The sequence below is a fragment of the Acinonyx jubatus genome, chromosome E1 (assembly GCF_027475565.1).
Source record: "Acinonyx jubatus isolate Ajub_Pintada_27869175 chromosome E1, VMU_Ajub_asm_v1.0, whole genome shotgun sequence".
In the NCBI taxonomy this organism is placed as follows: Eukaryota; Metazoa; Chordata; class Mammalia; order Carnivora; family Felidae; genus Acinonyx; species Acinonyx jubatus.
Genome location: NC_069397.1, coordinates 49,281,067 through 49,306,113, shown reverse-complemented (window position 1 = coordinate 49,306,113; position 25,047 = coordinate 49,281,067). Strand labels below are relative to the sequence as shown.

The window sequence follows — 25,047 nt, the reverse complement described above, 5'->3', positions numbered from 1 at the left end:
GGCCGCTGGGTAATGTAGTTCCGAGCAGAGTCCACGGGGCTCTGATTTAAGGAAACGTGGTCGCTTGGGTCGCCGAGCGAGATGACTGGGTGCGCCCAGATAAACAAGTCAGACACGCAGTCGGTAGTAAGGGATGGGCCCAAAACGGCAGGGCCAAGGCGAGGGAGCATTTTTGTTACCGAAAAGCCCCTGAAGCAATAATTGAAGAACATTAGGTTAGCTGAAAAGCATTTGGCTCCCTGAGAAGGTCGGCTTGGGTGTTTTGTGTTTGCAGGGCAGCACCTGTTGTAATGTCCCTGCCTGTAGACGTTTTACCCCCACACCTCCATTTTTTAAACATTTTTCTCTCATGGAGAATTGGTTGGTGATTTGGCCGGCTAGAGGTAAGATTACTTTTGCAACTGCAGAGAAGATATAAAAGTTGTATTAAGTAAGAAATGATCCAGGTCGGTTACTTTCAAGGAACCTGAAAATCAGTGGGGGGTGGGCGGGAATGGGAGGGGACAGTTCTCATTTCTTGAAGGGTTAAAGAGGAAGTTCTGCCTTTTATGTGTCACAACTGACTTTATCAAAGTTAAAATGTTTAGATGCTTTTTCTCACCTGGTGGGGGAGGAAAGTCCCCGGTCTACCGGAGAAAGTGGGTGGTAGTCTAAAATTAACCAAACCAGATATCCTGAATTTATTCAACAAAATTAACAAGTATCTGTTGAGCTCCTGGGATGGGCCAGGCACCTTTCTGGGGCCTTGGGTCATCCCTTTGTCCTGTATTGCTCATGGCTAGGGGGTGTGGTAGAGCCACCCCTCTCCCAAGGAAGCCAGAGATGCACAGAATGATTCCATGCAAAGAAGGGAACTGAGGGGAGGGCACATGGGCTGAAATGAGCCCAGGCATCTACTTCCCGGAGTAGACCAGACTCAGAAGTGTGCTTTCAACACGGAGAGGGAGAAGTTGAGGAGTTAAGGCTGCTGAGGTGTGAACCACAGGCAATAAAGAGAGGAGGACAGCCTATTCAGGAGACACTAAGGATACTACATTGCCTCGTACCATAAAACCTTGGTTTGCCAACATAATTCGTTTTAGAAACGTGCTCGTAATCCAAAGCGCTTGTATATCAAAGCGAATTTCAAGAACCATTGGCTCAGTTGTGATCACGTGACATCCAGCCTCGCTTACTACCGCTATCGCAAGACACTGCTTGTTTTCAGTTACAATTTATTAGAAATGTTTGCTCATCTGGCAAACACTTCGCAAAACAAGTTGCTCTCAATCCGGACGTTGACTGGATACAAAAATGGAGGTGGACAGAATTTACAGGTGAGGACCGTCCTGGACGGTAAAGGCAGGCCTAGAGGTTTGGACTTTATCTGACAGATACTTGGGAGGCTGTGAAAGGGTTTTAAACAGGGGCGTAACTGAATGAAAGCATTGTTTTAAGAAGGTAAATTTGCGCTCCGCAATCGCTGTTGGGTTGAAACTGGGAGAGTCTAGAGATAGGCCGGATCAGTAGTGGGAAATAAACAAGGGTACTTTGAGAGAGGATTCAGCTAGATTTGATGAGTGCTAATGAAAACTATTGCAGCTGTGTTCGGAATTCTAGGAAGCCAGGGCCTTCTGAGTAATGGATGAATCAGAGAGAAGGCCACCATGTTTAAGCTACAAGCCAGCAAATCAACTCTTAAAATACGCAATAGGTGATGCAACGAACATTAGTTTCCCTAAGTTGATTTCCTGTCCTGACATTATTGAGAATTCGTCCAGGTCACTTCATGTTCCTATTAGCTCCTGTCCCTAAGACAAAGGGATCTCTGTCCCATGAGCAACAGCAGATTCAGGGACTTACTAGCTCACTATCATTCATTGTCCTTCTAGGCGAATCCTTACTGTCCCTTCCTCTCTTTCTTGCACACATAATTTGGGCACCGCGTGGCACTGGCATTTTTGCCTCCTAAGTCTCCTGTAACCAAGAGGCATGTGAGTGTGCAGATCTATTTCGATGCATCCAGTTCACCTTTGCAATCATGAATGGAGTACCTGCCACGTGCCAAGCCCTGGGACAGCTACTGGACAGAGAGCAGCCCATAAACTGGCTGAGCCACACGTTTAAAAATGCCAAAACGGGGGCGGCCGGCTGGCTCAGTTGGTAGATCACGTGGCTCTTGATCTCGGGGTGGTGAGTTCAAGCCCTACATTGGACTTCACTTCGGAAATAAATAACTGACTTTACTTAGAAATAAATAAATAAAAACTAATTAATTTTTTAAAATAGCAAAATGTATCATCTTTTTTTTCCTTTCTGGGGAAACATACATTTTGAATTTCCGTGGGGAACTCAGCCTGTCTTTGAAGGCTTCGATTCCAGAAGGAAAAGTTCTTCTTGCCTGGGTGGTCCAAGCTTTCCTCTGCCCATAGTCCTGGGTGGCGGAACACGTGGTACGTCTTACGGTCGTGGGCCTTTCCTCTTTTCGCCGGTCTGTGGCAGTGCTCCTAGGAAGGGAATCCCTCTCATGGCAGCATGAGGAAGTGAAAGCAAAATCTGGCACGTTGTTCGTTTATTAGACAGTGCATTAGCTGTTTATCTCGAGGTGGTCTCTACTTGCGATGTTTCTAAAATAGCAAATGTGTTGCCTTCTCCCCCGACTTCTAGTTACCATCACGACAACGGCAAACTCCTTGACGTCGTATAATTGGCTCCTTGAGACCTGTCCCCTGCTTACCTTCTGGCTTCATTTCTCCCCCCCCCCCCCCCCCCCCCCGTTGTTGATGCTATAGTCAGAAGCCAGGTTCGTCTGTCCTTTCTTTAGAGACACTGATCCCTCTGCCTGGAAAGCCTTTTTTTCCATTCGCGACCTAGCTTGAAAAATCAGCTTAGCTGGCATTTCCTTTGGGTCCCTTCTGTGACCCGTCACCGGATGACCGCCCTCAGTGTGAAGGAGGTGCATTCGCTGATTCTGTAGCTCCAAGTACGCACCTCTTTCCTGATCCTCATCACAGGGCTGACAGGTGTTCATGTACATCTTGTCTCCTCCAAGAGCCTGAACTCCCGATGATCAGTGACTTATCTCTGCATTCCCAGTGCCGTGTATCTAGCATATAATAGGCACTCAAAGGCATACTCAAATAATGAATGCAATAAATTGGGGAAGGACTTGTCATCATGGACAGCCTGGAATAACCAGATTCCAAGGATAATAACACCTGCGGGGGGTACTGGAACACCTGGGAAAAGCCAAATGCTGTCAGGCCAGAGGTGTGATTCTTGGAAGGATGCCCCTAGGCTAAAAACTGGCTCTGAAAGAATTATTCTAGAAGAATATGCAGGGTGGAGAAAGTGGTGGGGGTAGGGTGTCTCAACCGGAGGTGATTTTGCCCCCACCCCCACCATCTCCCCACCGCCCAGAGACATTGGGCAATGCCTGGAGGGACATTTTTGGTTGTTACAGCCAGGGGTTGAGGGTGGCATCTAGTGGGTAGAGATCAGGGATGCTGGTAGTCCTACTACAAAGCACAGGAAGCCTCTCGCAACCAAGAATTATCCAGTCCAAACGTCAGTTAGGGCTGAGTTTGAGAAATGCTGTTTTATAGTTAACACCTCGAGAAGTTACTGACGTTCTATTTTTAAGCTAATTTAAAGTTAATGAGATTTGGGGCGCCTGGGGGGCTCAGTTGGTTGAGCGTCTGACTTCCGATCTGGTCATGATCTCACGGTTCGTGGGTTCGAGCCCCGCATCAGGCTCTGTGCTGACCGCTTGTTCAGAGCCTGGAGCCTGCTTCAGATTCTGTGTCTCCTACTCTCTCTGCCCCTCTCCCGCTCACATTTTGTCTCACTCTGTTTCTCAAAAATAAATAAATGTAAAAAAAAAAATTAATAAAGTTAATGAGATTTGGTAAGAGTAACTTCTGATGTGAGGAAAACACTAGAATCTAAGAGATGTGGGTTCTAGTCCTGGATGTAGAAAAAGGTAGCTGTGCTTCCTAAGGCAAGTCACTTTACCTTTCTGGACCTCTTCTTGTTCCAGTAACATACAGAGAGTCCGACTAAATTCTAGTTCTAATATCGCGTGACTGTAAACCCAGTTCAGTGTCTGATTAAGACCACCAAAGATTTAAAAGAAGAGAAGTGTGGCCACACATTCTATTTTTTTTTTTTTTTACATTGGAATTAAGTGTTCGTGATCCTCTGTGCCCGCAAGCCAACCAATGACTGTCATGACAATATCCCTTAAGAGATGAGATAAGAAATATTCAAATTACAGTTTGAGATATTGCCTTACAGGTAGCAATTCTCATGTGTATGTGACATTTATTAATGTTTTTCAACAGTGTCTACTAGATGTCAAACATGGGAAAGAAGGTGTCACAGTTAAACTCTGACTATCTACTTTCCTCGATTCTAGAAAATTACAGGATAAATAGGTACATTAAAGATAATGACGCATACTGGGGAGAACCATGTGGCAGATTAGTTTAAGGAACCGGGTGGTGTTCTGCACAAGCAACGGTACAATAGCTTGAAGAACAAATTTTCTTTTTACTGCATTAATGTGTCGCAATGAATTATGATTATGGTAGAAATTTTAGAAATCCTTGGGGCGCTCGGGTGGCGCAGTCGGTTAAGCGTCCGACTTCAGCCAGGTCACGATCTCGCGGTCCGTGAGTTCGAGCCAGATTCAGCTGACTTCCGGTGCCCTCCCCAATATGGCGCGGCCGTTCCTGTTCAGCCTTATATTCTGAGATTCTTTTGTCTAAGCAATCCGGCCAAAACAGGATTATTCTTATTCTGGGCCCCACCTAAAGTCTTCACTTTTCTAAAGTCTACCCTTCATTCAGGGTCCAAGGCCACCTCCTCTAGGAAGTTGTCCTTGATCACATCCCTCTGACTTAAAAAGAACATCCTCCCCTTTACATTCTGATAGCACCTGTTAGCTCCTGTGGGCCATAAATCCAATACCATCTTGCAGTAATATTACTTAAGTACAAACCTTATCTCTTCTGCTAAATCTTTGGTTCCCTGAGCGTTCCTAACCTTCTCCCTTGGACAGACCTTACTTGTCTGTATTTGGCCCTTATTCTAAGCTTGGGTGGGGGCAGTTTCATCTTCATCATGTTGCCCCAGATCAAATATATGTCATGCACATAATAAGTGCTCAGTTAATACGTGTTTATCTGAAGCGTGGATGGATTTATCACATCCTGAATGCATTCACCTAAAATGGATTGATTCGCTTATCTTAGCATTCTTTGTTAAGAGTTAAATGCCAGCATAGGGATTCACTAGGAAGAACAACTTTTATTTAATTATGATGTATATCTAAAAAATGCTTGACTACTACTTCAAGACTCCTATTAAGATTCTAGATTTTCACATTATTATCAACAACCTTTAAAATAACAGTGTGTGACATATCTAATGGAAATGCCAACAGACTATCCAGAGTCCTCATGAATGCATTCTCACTGAATAAAAAATGTACACGGGCCCCTGGGGACTCAGTCGGTGGGGCATCCAACTCTTGATATTGGCTCAGGTCATGATCTCAGAGTCGAAGGATCGATCCTCGTCTTGGGATGTGCACTGAGCATGGAGCCTGCTTGAGATTCTCCCTCTCCCTCTCCCTCTGCCTCTCTCTCTCAAAAAAAAAAAAAAAAAAAAAAAAGCATACCATGACTGTTCAGTATTTCTTAACAATCAAGGAGAATTCTAGAGCTCCAGTGTGATGCCGTTTCAGCCTCACCCCAAAACCGTATTCAGTCTTAGCCAGAAATAGTAGCGTAAACGGACAAAGGATGTTGGTTCTAGGAAAATAAGAATAAAAACAATTCCAGCCTAGTATTAACCCTAAAAGCATGCTCAACACTCCAGGGAGTGTGTTAAAGCACTGGCCAATAGTGAACCACTTTGAATCATTAGATTATGTAATACAGGGTGCAAAAAATATTTCACATCCTGTTAAGAGAGAAAACCGGAAGCATGTCTAATCCAACATATGCATATACTTTTTCTGTTCTTTCCATCATAATCAAATCAGTCGATCTCATTATCTTTACACACACACACACACACACACACACGCATAATATCTCTGGTCCTGCCCCATTTGGCTTTGGAAAACCTGAACAAGTCCGAGCTCTACAGAAACCAAATAAATGGTTACGCTCTATATGTGAGGTTCAAGTTACGCGTAAATTTGGAACTCCTTTGTTGCAACGCTCCTAGTCAATTTCATATTTAATCAGTTATTGACTTGCATTGTATAGTGATTCAAAAAGAACTGCACCTTGGCCCCCCCAGATACCCAGATATTTCACTTTGCAACTTCTTCCAGAGAGAATTCCTCCAGAACTTCATGGTTGTACTGCACCATCATTTCCAACCTTAAAGGAGTGAAGAATCTTGTCATAGCTACCATTTCACTTGTCAAAGGTAATACATTACAAAGGATCCAAGGTGACTGATGCATGCCCTAGTGACATGAAAGGCGCATATGGAACGTTTATTATATTATAGAGAGCTGGGAGAATTTCTTTACAATGGAGGTTGTCAAATTATGGCTTCCTGCTCCAAATTGATCATGCCTGCTATTTTTGTAAATAAAACTTTATTGGAACACAGCTATGCCCATTCAGGTATGTATTGCCTGTGGCTGCTTTTGAACTACAACGGAGTTGAAATAGAGACTATCTGGCCTATTAGACCTACGATACTTCTTCATTCTGGTTCTTAAGAAGTTGGCAGACCCTGCTTTACAAATTGGTCTTGACTGCGTGTTCCTATAAACCCTTGGTACTAGGTGAAGCATTTCCAAAGGTATTCAATTGTTTAGTCACTGTGTACTTGAAGTGTTCCTAATACAAAAATCTTAACTCCACAATTACACTGGGAAGTCCTTGGGAATACCCTTGAATACCCTGGAGGTCCTTGTATGACATAGCAAGCCTGTTCTAAATATTTCTTGATAGGTTGATTAAATTGAACATTTACTATAAGAATCATGAATCTTGTACCATATGAAAAAAATCAGCTCTCAGTTTTCCTTGAGTATCTCTGCTTGTCCGTCTATTTTCCTTTTCCTACATATCTCTCGGGATGTTCCAATCCCAGATGCTGAAATACTAGGCTTATGTACTAAAGGAGGATTAAGAACAATCAAGATATAAAATACAGGCAACGCCAGCTATAAAACATGACATCTCACAAATGTATTTATCCCAGGGACCTGAAAGAGAAAAGAAAAAGGAAAAAAGAAAAGAAAAGAAAAAAGAGAAGGGAAGGGAAGGAAAGAAAAGCACCCTGGTTTATTATATCCATTTTAAAAAGTAATAGACCTTCATTAAGGCTTACAGTTATGGCAAACACAGTGGGTTAAGGAAATGGAAAAAGTAGGGGCGCCTGGGTGGCTCAGTCAGTTAAGCCTCCAACTCGTGGTGTCTGCTCAGGCCATGATCTCATGGTTCATGGCATCAAGCCCCACTGTTAGTGCAGAGCCTGCCTGGGATTCTCTCTCTCCCTCCCTCTCTCTGCCCCTCCCCTGCTTGTGTGTTCTCTCTCTCTCTCTCTCTCTCTCTCTCTCTCTCTCTCTCTCAAAATAAATAAATAAACATTTTTTTTAAAAAAAAAAGCAAAGAAAATGGAAAAAATGCGATCTCTGTTCTGAGAAGCTTAAAATCCTGCGGGTAATGTTCGTAACATTTTTATAATATTTCAAGGTTCACAAGCTCTTTCCACATCCACCATATATCATTTTATCCTCACAGTGATGATGAAGCAGGTCATCCCGGCATCCCAGTTTATCATCGTCAAATCACGTTGTTGCTTTACTGGGACAAGATGGAAAAACATGGGATTTAAAACAGCCTGGGTGCAGGTGTACAACCTTGTCTTCTGATCCCTAGTCCCTTACTTTAGCTACCCAGTCTCATCTTAAGCTAGGTAACTTTTAGTAAATGCCCTAGAAGTTGTACCTTTTTCAGGTTAACAGTCATCTGGTACCATTTTGCCTCGTTTTATGTTAGTTGTTCACAGGACAAGCTCAACTCAGGACTCAAAGTCCACAATAAAGCTGTGTATCTCCTTTACAGTCCGTACGTTAGTCAATGCACTGTGACAATTCAGTAAGTCTTCTACTATTTGAGGATGAGTTTGAAATACTGAGGTAGGACAAAGTGTTGTGCCCTTCGAGACTCCTTGATATGTTTACATTGATGTTAATAGATGCTTCTGGGCTCTAGTCACTTACCTGAATAATTCAGGTCATACTTATCTGCTGCACTTTGTACAAAACTATAAAACATTCGGGGAAATATTTTAGAGGAGCGATATATGCAAATTACCGAAAAAGTTCAAAAGTCCACAGACTATTGAGAAGCTCTCTGAACTAGACAGTGATGTAGAAATAATTGTAGATGGACAACATGCGTTTTCTTGAATTGTTCCTTTTGGATTAGTGTCCAAAGGAAATGCTTTGTTATTAACAGCACATATGAGATAAGTTGAAAATACTGCTAATTTTCCTTATTTCCTCTCCTTTGAGATGGTAGACTAATCATTTTGTGTGTGAGCCAAATTCGTAAAAACAGTGGGTTCTATATATTTCTCAAATTAGTATATCTTATAACCAAATAGTGTTTTGTAAGTACTTTGTGATCGTATAGTATTAGAAAGTAGTTATTTGAGAATATAATGAGCGCCTCATGGTATTTTATAGCTTGTGCGTCCTACCATAAAGAGGGTTAAGGTTAACCTCTTTATGATGGAGTAAATAACATGAGCCACATGCTCCATGCCTTTTCATGATTCTGAATCCTACAATATAAGGAGTGAAACAGCCAAGATGTACTAGATTGTACCTACCGCCCCTGGAACTGTTTGGAGGTCGATTTTAGAGCTCCTTTCCAGCGGCCTTACTTGACTGACATTGAGGCGGGAAATAAAGAGAACCTAAAAACCTGCCCGTTTGTGAAAGGCACGCAGAGATTTCCATTTCACAGGGCCGTATTCATCCTGTTGTTTCTGGATTGTTTTAATCCAAATAAATATCAAAATACATGTATCAAACAGTGTGGGGCATGCTGCCATCTGGCACTGAGTAAATTTTGGAATGCTGGTGGATATCTCAAAGAAAATGGTAGAAAATGTTGGGTATGATTTTCTTAATCTTACTTCCATGCGATTCATGATTTAGGAAGCTCGTTCTACAGGTTTTTAATAGACATTTGGATGATTTTTTTTAATATACCCAGCTAGTGCCTTATGAAAAAATATAATGCTTGGCTCTTAACTTTTAATGACTCATTAATTTTGTGTAAAATAGAGCTTCTCACAGCAGGTGTCTGAAATACACTAGGTAGAAAAAATTTTAAGGATTTACGTATATCGTAATGTGAGTTCTTAGCCCTTGTTAATGAGCTGGCAAACCAAAATGCATCTGGGTTTGAAGTTTGGGAAACTGCATTCACAATAAATGCTCCTGACATTATAGGTAGATTCCAGACAAGAAGCACAATGTATTTATGACATCTCGCTGTCTTCTAAGCTAGGATAAAAAATTATTATAATTTGCAGGATGTGAACAAAAAGACACCTCAAATGTGAGGTGCTCCATTTATTCTTGTAACTGGAGGGGTTAAGTCGATTCCGATTTTAATCTCGTGAGCCAAAGGCACTGTTGCAGTTTGTAGACTGAGAACCCCCACTGTCACAAGTATAAGTGACCCGATTTACAGGATGTTGACTTGGGAGCAACACCAAGGTGAGACTACGGTCATCACCAGCTATTTGCTGTTATATTTAAAATGAAATACCAGAGAAATAAAGGTTTCCAAAATATAGTTAAAATACATTATACCTATTTGGATGCTACCAACATACTAATGCACCTCGCAAGTCAGAGACATAAAGCCTGTGTTCTAGAAAGATGTTTCATGATTTCGACCTCAGGTCTCTATATAACCAATAGTCATGGACTATTTTTCAACGGTAAGGGTGACTCTGAAATATGGAATTTATTGGCTCATGGTGCTCTTCAAGAGTCCTTGTACATCGTATGGTCCACGTGTTCTGTCTCAAACCCACTTTGGGTAACGAATGAACAGATGTGACATGACAAAGTGATTCTAAGGATTCCTGCTGGGGTTTTTTTTCTCAGCCATTCACATTTAATTCAGGAAGGAAATTTGAATTAGTAAATTAATACCTATCCTACCTGTTTTTAAAAAGCTTATGTTGGGGCACCTGGGTGGCTCAGTTGGTTAAGCGTCTGACTTCGGCTCAGGTCATGATCTCACGGTTCATGAGTTCGAGCCCCGCATTGGGTTCCGTGCTGACAGCTCAGAGCCTGGAGCCTGCTTCGGATTCTGTGTCTCCCTCTCTCTCTGCCCCTCCCCCTCTCACGCTCTGTCTCTGTCTCTCAAAAATAAATAAATGTAAAAATAAAAACAAGTTTAGGTTAATTGAAGAGTCCAACATGATGAATATTTCTTAAAGTCAAGTGTTCTATTAAAAGCAGGCTAGGTTGGAAAAGGCAGACCAATTCAAAATGATATTATATGGAAATATTTTGTGAGAATTAGTGGAAATGGTCACACCTAAATAAAAAGAAAAAGAAAAGGGAGTCAGATAATTTGTAGTGTATTTAATCTACTTATAACTTATACCTCAAACACTAAGTTGATACGTAAAGCAAAGTAATCAATTTGAAACTAATGAAATAATTTCCGGCCTATTTCATAGACCATGATCATCCCTGCCTCATCTGCACAGGAGTAGATAAGTGTCTGTTATCTCCGCGACACTTATAATCACCATTCTTTTTATTCAACCCAACAGTTGATGGTTGGAGACTGAAGACACTTGAGCTGATGAGGTACCATTCATTGTGATGGAGGCTGTAAATACTGTGAAGCATTAGGTGCAATAAAAATTCAAGTAAATGCGAATTTTGCGCCCCCCCCCCCCCCGTTTATGTCTAGAGGACTCTGGTAGAGATAGTAAGGTGTCAAATCTCAAGAACATAGCATTGGAAGACGCTGTTTTCCTATATAATATCCCATGGAAGCAGATACACTAACACAGCCCTAGCAGTTGCTTCCATGACCAAGGCAGTCTCTGTTGTCTCTAGTGGTTCGTAGGTATAATTTGATTACACTAGACCTATATAGGTTGGCCATAATTGTGAGAGGATTATAGCACAGACCCTGGAGCCAGACTGCCTGGCTGGGTTGGACTCCAGGCTCTTCGAATTACAGTTGACTCTTGAATAACACAGGTCTGAACTGCACAGGTCCACTTGTTTGTGGATTTTTTTTTTCAATAAATACAGTACAGTACTGTAAATGTATTTTCCTTATGATTTTCTTAGCAACATTTTCTTTTCTCTCACCTACTTTATTGTAAGAATACAGTATATAATAAACATAACATGCAGAATATGTGTGAATTGACTCTTTATGTTATCGGTAAGGCTTCCAGTGAGCAGTAGGTTATTACTACTTACATTTTGGAGGAGTCAAAGGTTATTCATGGATTTCCCTGCCACTAATATAACATTGCGTGTCAACTACACTCAAATTAGAAAGAACTTATACAACTCAACACCGAAAAAACAATCCAATTAAAAATGGACAGAAGAGGGGCGCCTGGGTGGCTCAGTCAGTAAGCGTCCGACTTCAGCTCAGGTCATGGTCGTGCTATTCGTGAATTCAAGCCCTGGGTCGGGCTCTGTGCCGACAGCTCAGAGCCTGGAGCCTGCTTTGGATTCTGTGTCTTCCTCACTCTCTCTGTCCCTCCTCTTTTCTCTCTCTCTCTCTCTGTCTCAAAAATAAGTAAACATTTTTAAAAAATTTAAATGGGCAGAAGAAATAAACATTTTCCAAAGAAGACATACAGATGGCTGATAGACACCTGAAAAGATGCTCAACATCGCTCATCATCAGGGAACTACAAATCAAAACTACGATGAGATATCATGTCACAACTGTCAGAATGGCTAAAATAAAAAACACAACAAACAGGTGTTGGTGAAGAGGTGGAGAAAAAGGAACCCTCGTGCACTGTTGAAGGGAATGCAAACTGGTGCAGCCACTGTGGAAAACAGTTATGGAGCTTCTTCAAAAATTTAAAAATAGAACTACCCTGCAATCTAGTAATCGCATGTCTGGCTATTTACCCCAAGAATACCAAAACACTAATTCAAAAGGGTATGTTCACCCCTATGTTTATTGCAGTATTATTTATAGTAGCCAAATAGCAAAATAATGGAAGCAGCCCAAGGGTCCATCCATAGATGAATGGATAAAGAAGATGTGGTGTACACACACACTGGAATACACCATGGAATATTATTCAGCCATAAAAAAGAATGGAATCTTCCCATTTACAATGATATGGATGGAGCTAGAGAGTATAATGCTAAGTGAAATAAGTCAGATAAAGACAAATACCACATGATTTCACTCATACGTAGAACTTAAGAAACAAGACAAATAAAGGAAGAAGAAAGAGAGGCAAACCAAGAAATAGACTCTTAACTGTAGAGAACAAACTGGTGGTTACCAGAGGGGAGGTGGGTGGGCAAATAGGTGAAACAGGTGATAGGGATTAAGGAATCCACTTATCGTGATGAGCACTGGGAGATGTATGAAGTTGTTGAGTCACTATATTATACACCTGAAGCCAATTTAACACTGTAGGTTAACTTCACCGAATTAAAATACAAACCCTAATAATTTTTTTTAATTAAAAAAAATATCATTCATCAGTGAGGGGGGTGGTTGGTACCCCTAACCCCCGTATTGTTCAAGGGTCTGGACTAGTTCTGTGAGTTGGGCTAAATATCACTTCTCCATGCCTCAGTTTACTACCCCACGTAGTACCTACCTCATGGGGTCGTTGTGAAGATTAAATGAACTCATCTACTTTAGCCTCTAAGAAGAGTGTCTGGTCCATGATATGGGCTAACGGCTATTAGGTATTGAGGCTTTCGGTTATCCTTGTTGCTATTAAATTTCTCAGCACTGGCTCCTTCTTTGAGAATGAAGATACTGTATATGAAGTGGAAGAGAATTGGGACGTAAGAACATGTGTCTTACCAAGTGATAAGAGAAATAAGGAAGCTTTGAAATTAGAGAAATATTACTGCCAACATAAATGAAAAGAAACGCTTAGTGTAATGGAAGGGAAAGGAAGAAGAAATATTTTTTTATTGCAGCAAATCAAAACACTGTTGGATGCTGGTTAAGAGGAAATGGAGGCCATATGGAGAAAATAATTCCATTCCACAGGGGTGGAGTGGATTTTAAGGACAACTGAAGAGCCCAGGCATGAATTATGTAGGCCTTTGGCCATATAATGTCATTGATGAACAAAGCAAACAGCAGAGGGCATAGTATAGTTAATGAGAGGTGGAAAGAATCCTAAGGCTACAATGACCAGTTCTTATCATATGGTTTTCCTCATTAGAGAAATACACTGATAACATCATTTTGGTTCTTTCCGATCATTTGCATGCCGTAGGACGTTAATATTCTAAGTCCTTTTATTTAATCTCTATATTCTGATATTCATTGTCTTTGCATGAACTTTTTTCTTGTAACCTTTACTGGTGGTGCTGCCTTTTTGCTAATCAAGTTGTTAATTAACTAAATTAGCTCAGTTTTAAAATTTATATTAGAAATATTTTAAAAATCAAAATATTTTCCCTGGGCCTCGTTGCCTAATAATTAAATAAAGAAGGGGTTGGAGCATGCATTGGAGGTATTTTATTTTATTTATTTATTTATTTTTTTTTTAATTTATTTTTGAGACAGAGACAGAGCATGAGCACGGGAGGGGCAGAGAGAGAGGGAGACACAGCATCCAAAGCAGGCTCCAGGCTCTGAGCTGTCAGCACAGAGCCTGACGTGGGGCTCGAACTCATGGACCGTGAGATCATGACCTGAGCTGAAGTCGGACGCTTAACGGGCTGAGCCACCCAGGCGCCCCTATTATTATTATTATTGTTATTATTATTTTAAAATGGAACAATTCTGGGACACCTGGGTGGCCTAGTCAGTTAAGCATCTGACTCTTGACTTTGACTCAAGTCATGATCTCGCAGTGCTGAGATCAAGCCCCACGTGGGGCTCTGCACTGGGCACGGAGCCTGCTTTGGATTCTCTCTCTCCCTCTCCCTCTGCCCCTCCCCTGCTCGCTCTGTCTCTCTCTCAACAAAATAATAATAATAATAATAATAATAATTTTAAAAAGAAGTAAGTCTTATGAAATATTTATTATTAAAGAAATGCATTTTAAATTTAATTTATTAAAGAAATTAATTCATTAATTGCTATGTTTGAAATAATTTGTTTAATACTTATCAAAAGGATCTGCATCAACTGTTTGGAACCAGGCAGGGATAAAGGAAAAGAACCAGAAAACAAAACTTTACAAATTTTTTTTATCTGAAAGACTTACTTTCCATCATGAGTTTAAAAACATACATAAAAAAAATATTCTTCCTTTAGCAATGTTAAGAGAAGTCCAGACACGAAAAGTCATCCAGTAAGAATCTGCAGGGCCTCAAAAGGATAAATAGGGTTATATTAAGTTTTAATAAGTGTTCAGAAAAATTAAAAAGCCAGCCTACAGGTAGTATGTTCTATTGCTTCCTTTCCACAATTTTAGTGCCACAATTTTATTTTGGATTCTGCAGCTAAGTTTTTGGCCTGACTAAAGATGTATGCATTTAACCTTTTAACTTTAATTTATCTGGATGAATTACGTTAGGAATTTATGATCAATGCTGGTTTGGGGTTCTTATTGTGAAGAAAATAAGGCATTATTTTAGATTTCATGTTCACAGTGACCGAGATGCCTTCAAAGAAAAAAAAACAACAAAGTTTCTGTAACAAGAGCCTAAGCGAATATCTATCCATGTACCTTCCCAAAAGATGAACTGAGCCTTGTGTCTTAAAAACAGCATTTTAAAAATAAGTCATAAGGGGGATGAAGAGCTGAACTGTGGTAGATGATATTCCAGTTATCTCCTCAATCAATTTTGTAGAATGCTTTGGAAGCAGAATAACAAGGAATATGAAATCATTTTTCAAGATGCTATATATGTGCACACTCTTTAGTTCTATTTCTGTATTCATTGGCACAGGCAATTTATGCAATGTACTTGTGATACTCCAAGAACAAAGACCAATTTCCCTGAAGGTTATGAGCACCTCTTGAATTTTACAAATGCAAAAAATATACATATATATATTTTCATGTTGTTACATTTAGATAACGAAGTCTGCTAGATTTACAGAGTCTCCATGTTGAGTCTCAGAAATTATGCCCACGGTGGATATTTTTTATTCCGAGATTCAGAAGGTAAATGCAGGCAGCTCTTAACAAGCATCGACAAGTAGTTAAGTGTCAGTGAGTGTTGTGAACGATGGAGGGCCGAAAGGCCTTAGACGTCAGCTTCTGAACACGAGTACCTTTTATTGTTGGGAAAACAGATATCCGATTGATCTGCTGCTGATCCTCCATCTAGGTTTCAGGATCCGACCGGACCTCTGTGTGACTGAAATGAACCACCTGTTACCTTCAAATACAAGTGAGGAAAAGGTCGAGTGAAGACAATAGATTCATCCCTTTGGCAACAGGTAGCCATTTTGCTGGTTTTCCTTTACTTTGGGGAGATGTGCAGGGCTGGGAGTAGAAATGCCTCCCATCCGGACCCTCCTCCCGTGATGCCCCCCCATGACCATGGCAGGCATTTGTGCACACGATATGCCACCGGAGGGGATCCCAGGGTTCGGAAGTAGCCCTGTATCTTTGCTCATCTGATTGCTCCTTGAGCGTTGACTATCATGGTTTCGATTGTTTTCTAATTGCACGAACGGTGCTTTGCCAGAGAACTATTTCCCTCACGGCGGAGGTAGGGATAGCGTCCGTGCTCAAACCCTTCGTAGCTACCTGACGAATAATCCACAGTGGAAATCCATGGACTGCAAGAGGCCCAGGCACTTTGCAGCTTTTCTCCCCGTTCATGAAACCTAATCTGAATGAACAGGGCACAAAGATCGGCTGATTACTCTGTCCCCGCACTCCCCCTGAAATTTCCCCATCTTTGGGGGCACAGTCCTGCTTAAACTTGTTTCTTCACATTCCACAAACCGGGCAGAGTTCTGAATGTGTATACACTCTACCCTTACCCAGTTTCAAGTTATGTAATAGCTGTAAATGCCCTCTTGTGCCTGGGGATAGCACAAAACTAAGCCTTAATAGAATGTCTACCGAAAGAAAAACCTTTGGGCACCCTCTTAGTATTTAGACACAGACAGAAAAGCATGTTCTGCCCATTTTGCTAAAGCCCGGGTCCCCATTCTAAGATCACAGAAGAAAATCAAGACAGCAAAGGGTCTGAGTTCACAAACCCTGGTCTCTTAGACCTGAATGTGGAAAATTAGGGCCAGTTTGAAAGTTTTAATTTGCTTTATTAGCTTAAGAGTTGGACTGTTGGGGCACCGGGGTTGCTCAGTAGGTTGAGCGTCGGACTCTTGGTTTCAGCTCAGGTCATGATCTCACGGTTCATGACTTTGAGCCCCACATCAGGCTCCACCCTGACAGTGCAGAGGTTGCTTGGGATTCTCTCTCTCTTTCTCCCTCTGCCCCTCGTGCTCTCTGTCTCTCTCAAAATAAAAAAAATAAACTTTAAAAATAATTTTAAAAAAGAGTTGGGATGTTCACTCTCAGGTTTTAGCTGCTCAGAAACCAACATGCTTGTTCAGATATATCCACGTGCAGGAGTCACACGACCCCTCCTCATTCAATGACTAAACTATAAGAACCTAAATTGGGACTACAAGAATGCTTTTAGGTTGGCTAGTAGGAGGCTTAGTTATAATTTCAGAAATGGTCCACACAGATGAAAAGGGGGAAAGGATGGCTACAGAGATCTGGCAGTCAACCCCTTGAGTTCTGTTACTCATTTTAATAGTGTTTTCATTCATTCATTCATTCATTCATTCATTCATTCATTCTGCCTTGGAGAAAAGATGGACTGGGGAGAAGAATGAGTTCAGATATCTCACTTGATAATCTTGCTCTTTCTGAGAGGTTCACCTGTCTGTTGTGAATAGGAAGAACTTTGCTTATAAAATCACATACAGCTAGGCGTCTTTAGACGGGTGGCGATCGTGGCCATCATCTTCTTAAAATTGCATTCGAACTTCCTTTTCTCATATATGCTTTGGAAATCCAAGAAGCCATCAGCACCAGTGATGTAGCTGAACCAAGCCTTTGGTCAAAGAAAGGATAGCCGAGGAGTGGGTGGGTGAGGGTCCCAGTAAAACCCTGGTCATAAGGCTAATTAGGCCTGTAGACGCTTTTAATTGTGTAATTCTAAATATTCCTCTGTGCTCAGAGGTATATGCTGTTTTGGGTAAATGGCTGGATAGAAATGATGAACGAATGAAGAAGCATCTTCATAACATATCTCTTTGATTACATTGATCTTTATCTCTCTTTATGTCAGCAAACCTGGCCTTCTTGTTCTCTTCCCTATCTCTAGGGCACGATTTGTCAGCCTTGGCACTGTTAACATTTTGGACCAGATCATTCTTTCTCGAGAGGCGCTGTCCTTTGCATCCCTGGCCTCTACCCACTGGGCCGAAGTAGCAACCCCCCTCGTTCTCACAACCAAAAAGGTCTTCAGACACGGCCCAAATGTTGCCTTGGGGGCAAAACCACCCGTGACTGAGAGCCACGACTCCAAGGTAAACAGATTCTCCAAGACAGTCCCGGTCCACCCATTTTCCCAACTGTAGGGCAACCCTTTCACTCTCAAAAGGGTCATAATTTGACAGGGAGTTAAATGGTCCCCCAACACATCTCAGTAAATTGCAACCCCGTGTTTCCAGTTGCCCACGCCAAAACTGAGGGCGCTCTTAGCCCCTCTCATTCCCTGATTCCTCCGGTCAACCCCCAGCAGGCCCAGTTAAATAAAACCACCTTCAGGCGTGCCTGGGGGGGTCCGTCGCTTAAGAGTCTGACTCTCGATTTGGGCTCAGGTCACGATCTCACGGTTCACGGGGTCGAGCCCACATCAGGCTCTGCACTAACAGCGTGGAACCTGCTTGGGATTCTTCTCACCTGCCCTATCTGCCCCTCCCCTGCACGCACTCTCTCTCTCTCTCTCTCTCTCTCTCAAAATAAATACACTAAAAAAAAAAAAAAAAAACACTTTCAAACTGCGCCACGTCTAGCCCCTCTTTCCACATCCCCGATGCCACACCAGTCCTCACCTCTCCCCTTCACGTGTGCCCCATTTCGGGCTGTTCTCAGCACAGCTGCCAAAGCTGTCATGTCTGATTAGAAGTCGGCTCGTGTCACTCCTGTGTTCAAAGTCCTTCAGTGGCTTCCCAATCCGCTCAGAGTAGAAGCCGAAGTCCGGCTGTACTGGCCTCTGCTAGTCCTTAGACACCTGGCAGGCCCGTCTCAGGGCTTTCCTCTGTCAGTTCCTTCTGCCCAATCACCTCCTGCTCCCCCCACTCTAGACGTCCCTGCCTGCCCCTCAGCTGCTCCCTTGTTTGGCAAGTTTGTATTCTAATATCGGCGTCATGGCAAAGCCTTCTCTGATCACCCTACTTAAAATCACCCCTTCCATTCATCTCCCGTGCTTGATTTTTTTCCACAGCCCTTATCGTTATCTGACATACTAAATTTTCACCCGTTTATTTACTCGCTTCCTAATCTGTCATGTGACCCTCAGAATGAGTAGGCAGACTCCATGCGGACAGAGATTTTTCTCTGTTGTATTTACTGTGCCACGCTCAGTGTCTTTAGCAGTTTTCCTGGGAAACACCTAGTAGGCAGTCATTAAATGCTGAATGAATCTGGTGCCCCTGGGTGGCTCAGTCGGCTGAGCGTCCGACTTTGGCTCAGGTCATGATCTCCCGGTTCGTGGGTTCGAGCCCCGCGTCGGGCTCTGTGCTGACATCTGGGAGCCTGGAGCCTGCTTCGGATTCTGTGCCTCCCTCCCCCTCTGCCCCGACCCCACTGGCGCTCTGTCTCTGTCTCTCAAAAAAAAAAAATGAACACACGTTAAAAAAAAAAAATGTAAATACTGAACGAGTGCAATAGGGAATTTATTGAATGCTTACTTTCTTCTAGGCATCGGGCTAAATACTGAGCCTACAAAGTGAGTGCAATACTGTCCCTGCCTTCAAGAAGCTTACAATCTAGTAGAGGACACAGGCATGTAAATACATAAGCACAGTTGAGAGAGATGCTTGCGATAAAGGGAGACATGCAGGGAGCTGGAATAGAGGAATTGAAGGGGTTGGTGGAGCACAAGGGGACCACAGCGTGTTGAGGAGGAAATGCAGGGTGTGAAGAAAGAATACTTAAGATGCTCCTTCTTGCCACCCTGTCACAGTCCATTATCTGCCTGGCTGCTGCATTGCAAATATAGCGTGAATGACAAAATAAAGCCACTGCGTGTGCCCGTGGTTCCTCACCCTGGACACCTACACTTGGAGTGTGGAATTCTAACTCTTTCGCCTGGTATGTGAGACTCGGCCTAAGCTGGCTTCCCGCCCAGATTTATCTATTGACACTCTTCTCCAGACCGCCTTTCTCACTGACTCGACTGGTCGGAATGGAATGTGTTCTCAACACGCTGCGGCTTTTCCTTGCTCCTGGGATGCCCTCCCCATTGCAGGGTCTCCCTGTCAGGATTCAGCCAAAATGGAACAACCTCTCTGAAGTCTTCCTCAATGTCACCTTCCGTCTGGGTGAATGAGCACACAAAAGGCCAAAGGCACCTGTGTCAGGCAGCTGGGAGGAGCTCATTTCTAAACAGCTTGAACCTAGGGGCGCCTGGGTGGCTCAGTCGGTTGAGCGTCCGACTTCGGCTCAGGTCACGATCTCCCGGTTCGTGGGTTCGAGCCCCACATCGGGCTCTGTGCCGACAGCTGGGAGCCTGGAGCCTGCTTTCAGATTCTTCATCTCCCTCTCTCTCTCTGCCCCTCCCCCGCTCACACTCTGTCTCTCTCTGCCTCTCAAAAAAAATAAATAAATGTTTAAAAAAAAATGTAAACACAATGAACCTATTAAGAAAGTCAGAAACACGGTGCAAAAAAACAAATGCCATCAATCAAGACTGTGTTATGAACTTTGAGTAACTGCGATTTGAGATGCACATTCCTGGAACAAGCAATGACAAACCGGTCATAGGTCCGTGTAAACAAGGAGACAGCACAGGCCCAGGGCCCGGACCATGAGAGAAGAGGAAGATTAGCACATTTTCAAAGCATTTCCCTCATCTGCCGGAAGTTTAATCTGGGAAAGGTTGGAATTAAATTCTGGACCATACTGTTTGTCACTCCATATAACTGTATTTAAACGTATATTAAAGTTAAATGCATAGTAAACTCTATAAGCCTATTTTATGTTTTGAGTTTTATGATTTATAAGTACTAATTCCTGTTACCGTGATAAAGTCATGAGTTAAAAGTGCTAATTCAAATATTTTTTCAAGTTTATTTATTTATTTTAAAAGAGAGAGATGGAGCATGAGCAGGGGAGGGGCAGAGAGAGAGAGAGAGAGAGAGAGGAGAGAGACAGTCCCAAGCGAGCTTCGTGCTGTCAGTGCTCAATCTCACAAACCGCGAGATCATGACCTGACCCGAAATCAAGAGTCAGACACTTCACCGACTGAGCCACCGGGGTCCCCTCAGGTTTTTTTTAAAAGCAAATGCTACAACCAAGTGGACTGGAGTGTGGTTACAGTCGAGAATCAACCAGAGTCAGACCAGTTACGTTAGCAGCATGCTTCATAGCATAATATCTCTGTAAGACCCGTTCCTCTTTGAATATTTATTCAACAATTGAATAGTTCAATATTCAGTTCAACATCCCATTGAATAATTCAATTACTGAAGGCCTAAGTGTCAGACATTTTTTTTTTTTTGATCTTCTAACATTCTCAAGGGCCTACGAATTAAGTGTATTTTCTCCACTATGCATAATGAAGCTGAAGCTTAAAGAGATTTAAGGCTTTCACCAGCCGGCAAGACAAGAACTCAAGATTCAAACCCACTTTGTTCTAAAGTCAAAGCTCATTCTTAGCTACTATACGCATCTGCCTCTGTGCTACACCAATGGATGATTTAATTTCGGGCATTTGTGTCTGAACTGACAATAATCTTTTGTATCAAATGTATAGAGATTTTGATGGTAGCCTATGTATCATGAGTCTCGGTTAGTCACAGAAATTATTTACTCAGTTTATAGTTGTTACATCCTAAACTCATTGAGATTAACGAAATGGCTGATAATAATGTTCGAGGCCTAATTATTAGCTTGAGCAGGTACACTTCACGCTTGGTACCTAATCACATACTGGGCCTTTGTGAAAACAGAGCAGTTAGACTAATATCAGCAACTCCTGAAGGAAGATTAAAGTAGCTGACAAGATCTTGAAAATTCCCTTGGATATTATGGATTTCATTTTAAGTGAAAAATGCAAAGCAATTACATTTCTTGTAACAGAATTCCTTATTTTATGTAATTTATGCTGAGTATTTTTATTTAAAAGTTAGCAAACTTGATTTCTTACAAACATGTAAAAAATATTAGCGCATATGGAAAAGATGGAGAGGATATTTTTTGGTCTTAGGAGAGTAGGGGAAGTGAATGATGTTTCTCCTTTAAAAGTTTTTCAATATTGTTGTTTTAGTGGTTTCTCATTTTTAAAAGAAACAACTAAGTAAAACTTACTATTTAACGCATAGAAGAATGTTGTGGACTGGATTCTATTTTACCATGTATGTGATGTTACCCAAGTCACTTAATTCTATACAGTTAGAATATATTTACTATAAAAACAACTAGATTACAAATTATCCCCATCCCTTCTACTTGCCCTATAATCCCTTGGGGGCAAATCACCTGTTGTAGGTTGAATTGTATTCCCCGAAAGATACATTCAAGTCCTAACCCCGGTGTATTTGACCTTATTTGGAAATGCGAGCTTTGCCGATGCAGTCAAATTAAGACTAGGTAATACTGAATTAATATGGGCCTTAATCCAATGACTGACATCCTTCCAAAGCAAGGGACATTTGGGCGCACAGGAGACAAACAGGGAGAAGGCCAGGTGATGGCAGAAGTAGAAATGGGAATGATGTATCTACAAACCAAGGAACACCAAGGACTGTGGGTAAACCAGAAGTAAGGAAGAAGCATGGAAGCCTCCAGAGGAGCGCAGACCTGCCAACACCTTGATCTCAGACTTCTGGCTGCCAGAACTGTGAGAATAAATTTCCCTTGTCTGTTATTTCGTGTTACAACAGTCCTACCTTGGGTGATAGGTCCCCCAAACCTGCAAGGTCCACATGGATTATCTACATCAATCATGGGATGAAGCGAAGGAAGCAGTGTGGCATCTGACAACCCTGGTAATAGGAGGACCCCCAAATCATCCACAGGTTCTTGCTGACAACAGCCACCCAAACCATAAAGGATTGTACTGGATTCAGTTCATGAGTGGATGTGGAGACTGGGGTGGGATAAGGTCTAACCATGTCTAATGATACTTGAGGAATCCAACCTCCATAAGCTCAGAAAGCCAGCACATCAACGAGCCCTTCCAGGAAAGTTCTGCTTTGGACATGATGGAGTTACAGCCTCCCTGGGCTTTCTTCAGATAAATGCTGAACAAAACACCAAAGTCAACAAGCCGCAGCAAGCAGATCTTGGAAGGCTTAAATTCAGATGGAGGGCTCCCCCTCGTTCCGGTCGGGCAGGAAGGGGTCTCGGGGCAAGCAGAGCTTCCTCAGAGTTAGGAGAGACCCCACAGATGATCGAGGACCCCAAAGTGGCCGTGAGAACTTGCCAAGTTTCGGGTTCACCCTGGGATCACACATGTGCAAAACGGACTGGAGTCCCTCTGAACCGAGAGCCGAGACAGCACCCAACCCAGGTGTTGACAATTTGCAGTTTTAGTAGAACCATTAATTGCCTACTGAAACATAAATATCAACGACCTGGAGGAAAATGACAGAATCCACAATGTCCAGGGCCCGATGGAAAATTACTCTACATACACAGAGCCAGAAAAGATGTGATCCGTTTTAAAGGGAGAAGGCTATCAACTGATGCCAACCCCAAGAGGACCAAGGTGTCAGAATCCTCAGGCCAGAATTAAAAGCCACTATTATAACTATGCCGAATGAGGCAACAGGGATCATTCTCACAGGGAATCAAAATATAGGAAATTGACAGAAATGTAAACGAAAAACAAACGGATGTTGAAACAAAAATGCAATATAAAAATATATTCCTATAATATAAATTCAAATATCAAATTTGTTGGATAGCTTCAGTAGAAGAATGGAGATGACAGGGAAAATGATCAGTGAACCCGAAAGAGATAGATGATAGATGGATGGATAGATAGATAGATAGATAGATGATAGATAGATCTCTTTCTGATAGAGGTACTAAAGTGAGCTCCAGACAAGAAATAAGAGTGGAAGGACTTTAACATAATGATTGGTGGTAAGCATTAAGCATATACTTAATTTGAAGTATTAAGAATCAATAACAATTATCAGGGATTATGTGTTGTACAAATATAGTACAATTATTTTTAATGATGAAGAATCGGGACTTTATGTAAAAAGTAGACTAAGCTTGCTGATCTTCTTAGTGGTCTCAGGACTAAACAAACCTAAAATCAGATGTGGGGCAGCTGAGGAGAAAAAAGAAAAGGTAAATGAGAGTGTTGAGTATTCAATATTGCTTATAGGTAGGAAACCATAATACATTATGACCAAGTGCAGGTTATCTCAGAAACGCAAGAGTGGCTCAGTATTAGAAAATCCAAAATCAGGGGCGCCTGGGTGGCGCAGTCGGTTAAGCGTCTGACTTCAGCCAGGTCACGATCTCGTGGTCCGTGAGTTCGAGCCCCGCGTCAGGCTCTGGGCTGATGGCTCGGAGCCTGGAGCCTGTTTCCGATTCTGTGTCTCCCTCTCTCTCTGCCCCTCCCCCGTTCATGCTCTGTCTCTGTCTGTCCCAAAAATAAATAAACGTTGGGAAAAAAAAAAAAAGAAAATCCAAAATTTATCCCTGTATAAGGCTAGAGAGGAAAATGATATAATCATCTCTGCAGATGTAAAGAAGACATTTGACCAATTTAATACCCGTTCTTTCTAAAATACTCAAGTATTGATATATGGATACTTCCTGAATATGAACTATACACACACACACACACACACACACACACACACACACAATATCAGCATTTTCCTTACTTAGTGGGGAATTAGAGGCTTTTCCTGAAAAATTCAGAAACAATATAATGATGCTTGCAATCTCCATTCCTATTTCATATTGTGTTGGAAGTATTAGTCAATACAATTAGATACAGAGATAGCGCTCAAGACACATAGATTAAAATGCAAAAAGCAAAAAGTAGGGGTGCCTGGCTGGCTCGGTCTATAGAGCGTGTGACTCTTGATCTGGGGGTTGTGAGTTCAGGCCTCACGTTGGGTGTGGAGATTACATAAAAAATAAAACTAAAGAGCAAGAACTATAAAGACCTGTGCTGTCCAGTATGGTAGCCAACAGTGACATGTGATTATTTACATTTAAAATAAGTATTGTTGGGGGATCTGGGTGGCTCAGTCGGTTGAGCATCGAACTGAGCTCAGTTCATGATCTCACGATTTGTGAGTTCAAGCTCCTGCATCTGGCTCCCTGCTGTCAGTGCAGAGCCCACTTCGGATCCTCTGGCCCCCTCTGCCCCTCCCCCACTCACACCCTTTCTCAAAAATAAAACATGTTTTTAAAAAGTAAGTATTGTTAGGGGCGTCTGGGTGGCTCAGTCGGTTAAGCGGCCGACTTCGGCTCAGGTCACGATCTCGCAGTCCGTGAGTTCGAGCCCCGCGTCGGGCTCTGTGCTGACAGCTCAGAGCCCGGAGCCTGTTTCAGATTCTGTGTCTCCCTCTCTCTGACCCTCCCCTGTTCATGCTCTGTCTCTCCCTGTCTCAAAAATAAAATAAAACA

At 42.2% G+C, this 25,047-nt stretch overlaps 1 long non-coding RNA gene across 2 annotated transcripts; it reads left to right on the top strand.

The window, feature by feature from the left end:
• Positions 1-40: 40 nt before the first annotated feature.
• On the top strand, positions 41-23,860 carry LOC106988442 (uncharacterized). Of its 2 annotated transcripts, XR_001432354.3 has the most exons (3): positions 41-383; positions 15,486-15,632; positions 19,144-23,860. It is a non-coding gene; the product is annotated as an uncharacterized LOC106988442 (long non-coding RNA). The 2 variants fall into 2 exon arrangements; XR_008294436.1 differs by lacking the exon at positions 19,144-23,860 and having other exon boundaries at positions 15,486-18,163.
• The last annotated feature ends 1,187 nt before the right edge of the window (positions 23,861-25,047 follow it).